Consider the following 10,029-nt stretch of genomic DNA (forward strand, 5'->3'; position numbering starts at 1 on the left):
GCAATTTGACACCCCTGAATTATTAGCAGGTCTGTAAAGGAAAGTTGAAATAAGACCATAAGCCCAGATCAGTTTCACATGGCAATTGCTTCACCTAATGACCAGTTTGCTGGTCCTGATCATGGTTACTAAATGAAGACTACCCGTACCAGATTGAACAAGGAAAAAAATATAAAAAAAATCAGCCTCAACCATTAGGGGTCACTGTTTTCTTTAAGACCGCTTATTGATATAACGCACCGGGGTTTGTATGCTTTATTTGCATGAAAAATATTCACATGTGGAATCAATGTTTCCAACAATAGGGAAGCACAAGGATGACCCCTGATAAAACAGATAAATTAACCAAGCTGACATTTATGTGTGACGCTTGAGTAGAATAAGATGAAGCTTCCCTCAAGCTCAGATCGTGGTGACTTGGTAGATTTGTCCATGCATAGTCGGTGGCAACATTGATAAAATAAACCACTAAGTGACTGCAGTATGTATATCTTTTGAGTGTTATGCTGGCTGCTGATTTAAGTTCACCATGGGAAGAAGTGATAACTTAAAAGCAAAAAAACCCTCCATGGATTGTTTTACGTATTCTGAAGTTTCACGATAATGTTAATTACAAGTAACGGGACACTCAGTGCTTCGCTCATTCTTTTCCTGCTCATTCAGCCTGCTGCCGTTTCTCATTTCAAACTCTCGACAGATACTGTGACACCTGAGTAAAAAGGTGTTGGTGTAACCTATCAGCTTATGTAGGATCTCTGGCCATCTTTAGTTACCTTCTGTGAAAGCCCTGAACTAGACTGTCAACCTAAGTCTGAAGATGGGACCCTTTGCAGATATTTTCCCACTGTCGTCATAACGTGCTTGCTGCTGAACATAAGACTGTGTAGCAGAACTTACCACCTTAGCAGCCTTAAAAAAGGAGGAGGATAGCATTACACCCTCCTCATTCCACGGTTTAGTCCCAAAGAACATATAAAATGACCTGTTTGAGCACCAGTCCTGTTTCTGACCTTGCTTTCAGCTGTGTTTCTGCCTGCCAGATGTTCTCCCCGCTTCCTCTGTTGCTTTGTTAGAAGCAGGCAAACCAGCCGTCCAGTTCCACCTCTTTCTTCCCCCTTCCCTCCCGTAGTAGTTCTGATGCTTCCTTCCTGATCCACTTGCTGCCTTGGTAAAGAAATGCCACCCCTATGGAATTCCACTAGGACATCAATTTTTAATATGGGAAGAGCAGGCGGGGGCAATGAGTGAAACTCTCAAATTGAGCTTAGGAAGCAACGAAGAAAAGAAGGAAATAATTCTGAATGAGGTGTGCCTGATAGTGGAGGCCTGCTGGCTTCCTTGTGGCTGCATTGTTTTTCAATAATACAGAGGTGAATTGAGGGCTTCGTGCACTGACGCAACAAGGGTTGTATGTTTCAGCCTGCAGGTGCCCTTTATTGATTGTAATGAAAATTAGAGCTGAGCAGGAAGACAGTTTTATTCCTCCCTAAGCTGGCTCCCAGATACCTTTAGTTTTCATCTGGCAGTCGTTTCGTACATTTTGCTAACTGATCTCTCTGAAATGGGGAAGTTATCAGCATAGGAAAAATCAGGGCTTTTTTTTCATAGAACGCTCAGAACGGAGTTCCGGCACCTTTTTTGGATGGAACCTTGTAGGGTAGGCAAGGCGGGTTGTATGACATGTGTGAGTTCCGGCACCTTTTTCTTTTACAAAAAAAGCACTGGGAAAAATATAAATAAAACCTTAATTCTTGACTTCTAAAGTAGCTTACTTCTCTCCTCTTCCAAAAAGTACAGAGCAACCTGTCATGGGTACACTAAATTGTGTTTCATAAATTAATATGTTGTTGTTGTTGTTAGTTGCGAAGTCGTGTCCGACCCATCGCGACCCTATGGACAACGTTCCTCCAGGCCTTCCTGTCCTCTACCATCTTCTGGAGTCCATTTAAGCTCACGCCTACTGCTTCAGTGACTCCATCCAGCCACCTCATTCTCTGTCGTCCCCTTCTTCTATTGCCCTCAATCTTTCCCAGCATTAGGCTCTTCTCCAGTGAGTCCTTCCTTCTCATTAGGTGGCCAAAGTATTTGAGTTTTAGCTTCAGGATCTGGCCTTCTAAAGAGCAGTTAGGGTTGATCTCCTCTAGGACTGACCGGTTTGATCGCCTTGCAGTCCAAGGGACTCGCAGGAGTCTTCTCCAGCACCAGAGTTCAAAGGCTTCAATTCTTTGGCGCTCAGCCTTTCTTAATATCAGAACTTCCAAATTGACCATCGCTCATATGGATAATTTTCTTAATTCATGCACATGATTTTGATTATCCTAATATAGCTGCTTTTGTAAGTTTGAATAAGATACTTTCTAGATTAGAACTATTCCCCCCCCCCCCCGCAACCAGCTATCTGGAAATTATAGTTTGATGGTTGCCAGGCTCAGGCTTGGGAAAATGGATTGTTAGTATTCTTGCATTGCAGAAAGTTCTAGAACTGAGAATATTTGCGTGTTGAAGGCCAACATGAGAATTCAAGCAAGCTAGACTCATCAATCATTGTAGCTCTGCTGAAAATACTGTATTTTTTGGCGTATAAGACGACTTTTTAACCCATGAAAATCTGCTCAAAAGTCAGGGGTCGTCTTATACGCCGGGTGCTGAAACTTTAGGGACAGGGCTGGCTGGAAAACCTGGAGCGGATCTCCCATTTGGTCTGCGCAGGGAAAGCAGGACCAATTGGAGAAGAAGCTGCAGTCTGTGATTTTTTACAGGCTGGGGTCTGGGCGTCTTTCCTTCTAAAGTTGAAGAGCAGCTGCAGTCTATCCCAACTTGAAAGGCAGGTGGGGAATGCAGCAGCCAGAGCAGCTGCTTAGCTCTAAGGACACATTTGACTCAGGAACTGGGCGGGCTGGCTGGAAAACCTGGAGCGGATCTCCCATTTGGTCTGCGCAGGGAAAGCTTTAGAGTGAATTAGGAAAAGTTTAATCCACTTGCACTGTTTTATGTTTACATGTTTGATGATAAACAGCCTTATGTTTATAAGTGACAGTTTTCCTACTAAGTACCTGCATGTCATAAGCATTTGAATTAAAATTACCATATTAAAATCAAATCTGATGTTTTTTAATTTTTATTTGGTGTGTGTTGGAAGAGGGGTAGTCTTATACAGCGAGTATAGCCCAAACCCTATAATTTAACAGGAAATGTAGGGGGTCGCCTTATACGCCCAGTCGTCTTATACGCCGGAAAATACGGTAAGCATCTTTATACTACATAGCATATTGATCAAATTGCCCTTATTGTGCAAGCTATATACAGTATGTGTTAGGAAACTTGGACAAATTATTGATTTGCAGGTAATTAACATCTAGTAAGTATGTATATACAGCAGTTCTGCGCATTTCACTTCCACACTTTTGTGCATTCATGTTGAGATATTGTTTAATCAGAGTTAATCACATTCATTCAGCAAAAGCACTTTCTTGGTAGCAAGTACTACTCTTTACCAAAAGACTTTGAATTAAACATTGATAGCCTGTGCATAATGTCAACAATTTAATGTTTTTCTGTGATAATGTTATTCTGGCTACGTAATTTGAAAAGACTGGCAATCCCTGAGTTAAGAACAAACTCCGTTCCTAAATCTGTCTTTAACTTGAATTTTATGTGTTAAATTGGAACTTGTATTTACAGACAGACTGCCGATCACTAAAAATGGTGGGTGCCGTTCTTCTTTGAGCCAATGAACCCGCGGGTTCAGCAGTTCATGAAAAGATTTGTTGAAGAGAAGAGAAGAAGAGAAGAGAAGGCTGTCCCCTATTTTTTAATAATAAACAGCCCATTCGTAAGTATGAGTTGTCCATAAGTTGGATGATCTTAACCCAGGACTGCCTGTAGTGGCTTACATATGGAACAAAATATTTAAAACTTGCTTAAAACAACAGTGTGAATCCATGTATCATTTAAAAAACATTTTCAAAATATTTCATTCCATATGTGCATTGGCTTAGTAGTTAAGAGCTTAACTACTATAATTTTCAGATACTTTCAAAAGTTAGAGTGTACGGGTAATTCTCAACTTACGATCACAACTGACCCCAAAATTTATGTTGCTGAGTGAGATATTTGTTTTGCCCCATATCGCAACATTTCTTGTCATAGTTGTTAAGTGAAACATTGAAGCTGTTAGGCTAGTATCCTGGCTTCCCCACTGACTTTGCTTGTCAGAAGGTTGCAAAAGGGATCATATGTCCCTGGAACACTGCAACCATCATAAATATGAACCAGTTGTCAAGCATCCAAATTTTGATCACGTGATCATGGAGATGCTGCAATGATTGTGTGAAAAATTGTCATAATTTACTCTTTCCAGTGCCATTGTAACTCTAAATGAACAGCTATAAGTCGAAGACTACCTGTAACTGGTCCACACCTAAAGCAGTGTTTATCACACTTGGCAATTTTAAGATTTGTGGACTTCAACTCCTAAAATCCCCCAGTCAGCATCTAAACGTAGTTTTGTGGTCAAGTAAGTATTTAAATGTGGATCTCCCTGGTCCAAATCCAGTTCTACACTATCCTGACTTATTGGCACATCTGTCAGGTGCAAGGCTGTTACGAACAGATGGCAGAAAGCATTCCAGATAATGTTTTCCAGATAATGAGGAAATCAATAACGTGAGCTGATCTGGATTCACTTCGACGCAGGTTTAAAAATCCCCCCCCCAAAAACACACACACTTTTCTAGGCATTACTTTATAAGAATTTGATACTTATTAGACATATTTCACCAAGCAGAGATCATTCAAGAAAAAAAATAACTTGTTCAAACATGTCATGGTGAATTTAAAAGCATCTCTCATTACACTTCTGCAACATTCAGTGTGGCTCCTGTTTCATGGATTCAGAGTTTCACCCAGTTTATCTAGAATCAGCTCAGAATCCTACCTACCCGATTTGAGGCATCAATCTGTTTCAAAAATCAAATCTTCATTCCTTCCCTTGACTATAATTGAAAATCTACATGCTCTTCTCCTTTGCACAAATTGGATGAAAAACGCAGGATGGTTAATCAGTAATGAATCTTGATAAATTTTAAATAGGCATACATAGGCTTGTATTTAATATTTTAAAAAGAGCTACTGAAATTTGCAGGCAAAATATTCTAAAGCAATCAAGCCTTTCACATTTAAAATCTGTATATTCTCAGGGGATTTTTTCAAAAACAGCTTCATTATGTTTCCAATTTGAAGATGGTTATGAGTGACCAATATAAAATGATGTGTAGCATAGACCTAGCCTTATCTTTTAAACCTGCAAAGTTTCAGAAAATCCCAGTGACTTCTATGCAAATCTCTATCTTGGAGGAGGTCATAATGGACTACCACATACAGGTAGTCCTCGATTTACAACAGTTCATTGAGTGACTGTTCAAAGTTACAATGGCACTGAAAAATGTGACTTATGACCGATTTTCACACTAACGACCACTGCAGCATCCCCATGTTCACATGATCAAAATTCAGATGCTTGGTAACTGGTTCATACTTATGATGGTTGCAGTGTCCTGGGGTCACATGATCCCCTTTTGAGACCTTCTGATAAGCAAAGTCAACACAGAAGCCAGATCCACTTAACAACCATGTTACAAACTTAAACAAATGCAATGATTCACTTAACAACGGTGGCAAGAAATTGTAAAATGGGGCAAAACTCACTTAAGAAATGTTTCACTTAACAACATAAATTTTGAGCTCAATTGTGACCATAACTCAAGGATTACCTGTATTTCTATCTTCTTTTGGAATTTTGTGTGAAAATAGCACACATTAGAATAATTGACTCCATGATGTATAAGATACAAGGAATGGGTTTGAATTTTGTTTTTGTGTGTCTATTTTCTTACGATAACAAAGGCAGAGAAAGCACAATAAAGTAACAGTCAATAATGTATGTAGAATATATGTGACAAGATGGATTTCTATCATTTTCCATGGATGTCATAGTTTTGTTTACTTAGATAATCGAGACAATCCAAGATTTTTTAAAACCTCCCTGGCAAATTTTTGTTAAGTCTGTAGAATAAAAAAGTTTTATCCAGACAAGATGAAAATTCTGCTAAGAGTTTGTGAGTGGGTGGCGGAAGGTGGTGTTCAACTGATTTTCAAGGTGGTTGCTGATATCTTAAAGACTCAGGTTTAATTTACTGTGTTATTGGATGTTTGAGTTCTCATCTTTTTGGTACCAAGTACTAATGTGTGGAGTTCTCATGTTTGGTAAAAGCCATCTTGCATACAGATAAGCAGCGCTAGCTTCTTAACTGGACTACTGTGACAATTATATATTTGTACACAATGGTCTAAGTGCACCTGCCCTGAACTGTTGCCACCTGTGTCCCAGGACACAGTATAAAAGAAGTTGGCAATCTGTGACCATCTTGGATCAACAACTGTGTTTGTGCGATTTCCATCATTTCCACCCACTAAAATCTCACTGCTAAAATTCAACAGCAAATTCCTGCTTAGAGAAATGTGCTCTTTGATATTTTAAAGATAAAATAAGCCCTCAAATAGGGAAGTTAAAGGTCTGGTAGATAAAGCATCAAACATCCATTCTGAATACCCTCCAAAGAACGAAAACGTGACTCTCCTTCCTCAAGCGTTACATCATCTGCAGACCTCAAAATCCTTTTTAAAAAAATAATAATAATAAAAGATAGATCCAGCCACCCTGGAAAAAATTGTCCACCAATGGAGGAGGTTCAAGGATGATCATGTATCACTTCAATCTTAAGCCAATGTTGCTTCGTGGGCACTTTCAAGAGGGAATGACATACTTATTAGACGTTTTGCATAGACCTAGTACATTACTTTGAAATTTAACTTTAAGAAAACCAAGATCATGGCATCCGGCCCTCTCAATTCCTGGCAAATAGAAGGGGAAGAAATGGAGGTAGTGACAGATTTTATTTTTCTGGGCTCCAAGATCACTGCAGATGGGGACTGTAGCCAAGAAATTAAAAGACGCTTGCTCCTCGGGAGGAAAGCCATGGCAAATCTAGACAACACACTAAAAAGCAGAGACATCACCCTGTCAACAAAAGTGTGTATAGTCAAGGCTATGGTCTTCCCAGTTGCAATGTATGGCTGTGAAAGTTGGACCATAAGAAAGGCTGAGCGCCAAAAAGAATTGAGGCCTTTGAACTATGGTGCTGGAGAAGACTCCTGCAAGTCCCTTGGACTGCAAGGCGATCAAACCGGTCAGTCCTAGAGGAGATCAACCCTGACTTCTCTTTAGAAGGTCAGATCCTGAAGTTGAAACTCAAATCCTTTGGCCACCTAATGAGAAGGAAGGACTCACTAGAGAAGAGCCTAATGCTGGGAAAGGTTGAGGGCAAGAGAAGAAGGGGACGACAGAGAATGAGGTGGCTGGATGGAGTCACTGAAGCAGTAGGCGTGAGCTTAAAGAGACTCCAGAAGATGGTAGAGGACAGGAAGGCCTGAAGGAACCTTGTCCATGGGGTCGCAATGGGTTGGACATGACTTCGCAACTAACAACAACAAGTACATTACTTATCCTGTTTCTCTCATGAGTCATTTTGACTCCCTATCATCTCTTTAATCTCAGATGAGACACATCTTGATGTTCTTGGAGATGGGAAATTTAAGTTTACATTCTTCTTTAGTAATGTTCATTAGTAAGACATCAACCCCAGACAACTCAGAGTACTGTATATATCTTTCTGTTATTAAATCTTTTCCAGACAACACAGAAAACTATATATGACTTCCTGTTTTTTAAATTTTCCCAGTTGATGATTTCCTTGACATCTTAATTATCAACTGACTCTTAAGCATCTAATACCAAGAACCTCCAATGCTGTAAACACTGAAAGCACTGCAGGAATAATACTGGGGAAATCCCAGACAGAGTCATCATTTCAACTGTGTTCTTTAGAAACGAGCAGTGTATTAGTAGCAGAGAATATAACTGCAGGAGAAAGTCTGGCCACTACTAATCCATTTCAGACAGGTTTTATCCTCATATTTTGTTGGAGAAGTCCCACGAGATATACCATTCATTTATTTACACAAGATCTTTCAAGGCAACGTTCATCTGCTCTTTCTGACAATCAGCTTAGGCAAAAAGATGAATTGTCCACGATTGCAAAGATGTATCTGTGAAAAGCAAGGCAGAGCAAAGTTAATTTTTGTTCCATGTCTGAAACATCTGCTATTCTGGCTCATTTTGACTATTACATTAGAGCAGGGGTAGGCAACCTCGGCTCTTTTATGACTCATGGACTTCAACTCCCAGAATTCCTGAGTCAGGAATTCTGGGAGTTGAAGTCCATGAGTCATAAAAGAGCCGAGGTTGCCTACCCCTGCATTAGAGTCAAGTAAGACTGAAGTTAATATATAACTTGGAAGTATCCAAGTTGGTGAATCCTTGGTGTTCACTTCTTTGTTTCAAACTACTGTATGCTTCTAAGGAGAAAAGAAGTTTCTTTCTTGAGGAATTTGTCCCTAAATCACATTACCAATTCTTTTTCCTGTGGTTCCACTCTTGATCAATAGCCCATCTCCAAATTTAAAAGATGAGGTTTCTGATGTATTCAGAAACTGCCCCCTTAATTTCAATTACAGATATAATCTAATGATACAAACTTTAGCCTGGTGGATGATTTAATTTTACCGTCTCGGGCATGGGCTGGTATAAAGAACCTGAGAAATGTTCTGACTGCAAGGATGGCAAATGTCACCAATTGAGAGCAGTTCTTGATGGATGTACTCAGCCCATTCCTAGTTCTGGGGAAATGTTTAAAGCAGCATAAGAGATAACAACCATCTTCTGAAATTTAAAAGAAGGACTCTCAATGATGCCCCATTTTAGTGGCAAAGGAAGTAGAATGGCACAGGGAGGGAAGATGGTTAAAAAAACTAAGTTTGTTCTGCTTTTTCTTCTACTATAAGTTGAAGACACTCAGTGCAGCCTAAAGTGAGAATATGTTTGGCTTGATCAAGTGGAACTCAGGGTCACATCTAAGCCGCTAGATGGATTAACTGAGTAGCTGCTGTAATTGATAATAATTATGGGTGGATATATTGGTATGGATTTTTCTTAGTTTGTCTGGTCTGCAAATTTTATTTTTATCTCCCGTTCTCTTTCTCTCTTTCTTATTTTAAATTTTGGTTTATCCCATTCTCAAACCAGTTGCAGATGTTATTTTTCAAGGGTAACTAATATTTGTATGTAGATATATTTTAACATCTAAATATTTGCATTTTTGCTTCAGATATGGTTTTATATGAGCCACTGCTGAGATGGGCAGTTATAGAAATCAAGTAAATAAACAAACACGTTTTTTTGCATTTTTATGAACTGTTTCCTATTTTTTTTTGAAGAAAATTGGCAAACTGTATGGCAAAATTCAGAGATGCATACATGTTAAAGACTGAGACCAAAAAGTAGTTAAATTTACACTCAAACCCACAGTCAATAAATGTCCTTCCCATTATTGTTTACTACATAATGGAATCACATCCATTACACTTGAACTGCAATACATTACTGAGGAATCAATTCTTATACGCAGTTGAATATGAACAAATAGATGAGAAATTCCTTCAGTTTTGGAAGGTCATAGTGTTCAGATATGTGACTTAAATTTTCATAAAAGATTTGATTTATTGACACTAATCTCTTACAGGGCTCTTATTTGAATTATAAAATTCTATTTTTATTAAATTCTTCCAAGAATCTGACAGAAATTTGGATATGGATTTGCTTTTCACTGTAATGATCAAGCACATTTTTCTTACAAAGGCTATGTAGGATGCAAAGCCACATTAGAAATCTGGAAATGAGAAAGAGAGAGAGGGAGCGGGAGGGAGAGAGGGAGGGGAGGGAGGGAGGGAGAGGGAGAGGGAGGGTGAGACAGAGAGACAGAGACACACACAGAGAGAACAATTCAAATGTAATCATTTTGGGTCAGCCTCCCTTTTTTTAGATCCAGAGACACTGAGGTTCATTTTTTCCAG

The sequence above is a fragment of the Vipera berus genome, assembly GCF_964194415.1.
Source record: "Vipera berus genome assembly, chromosome: 1".
NCBI lineage: Eukaryota > Metazoa > Chordata > Lepidosauria > Squamata > Viperidae > Vipera > Vipera berus.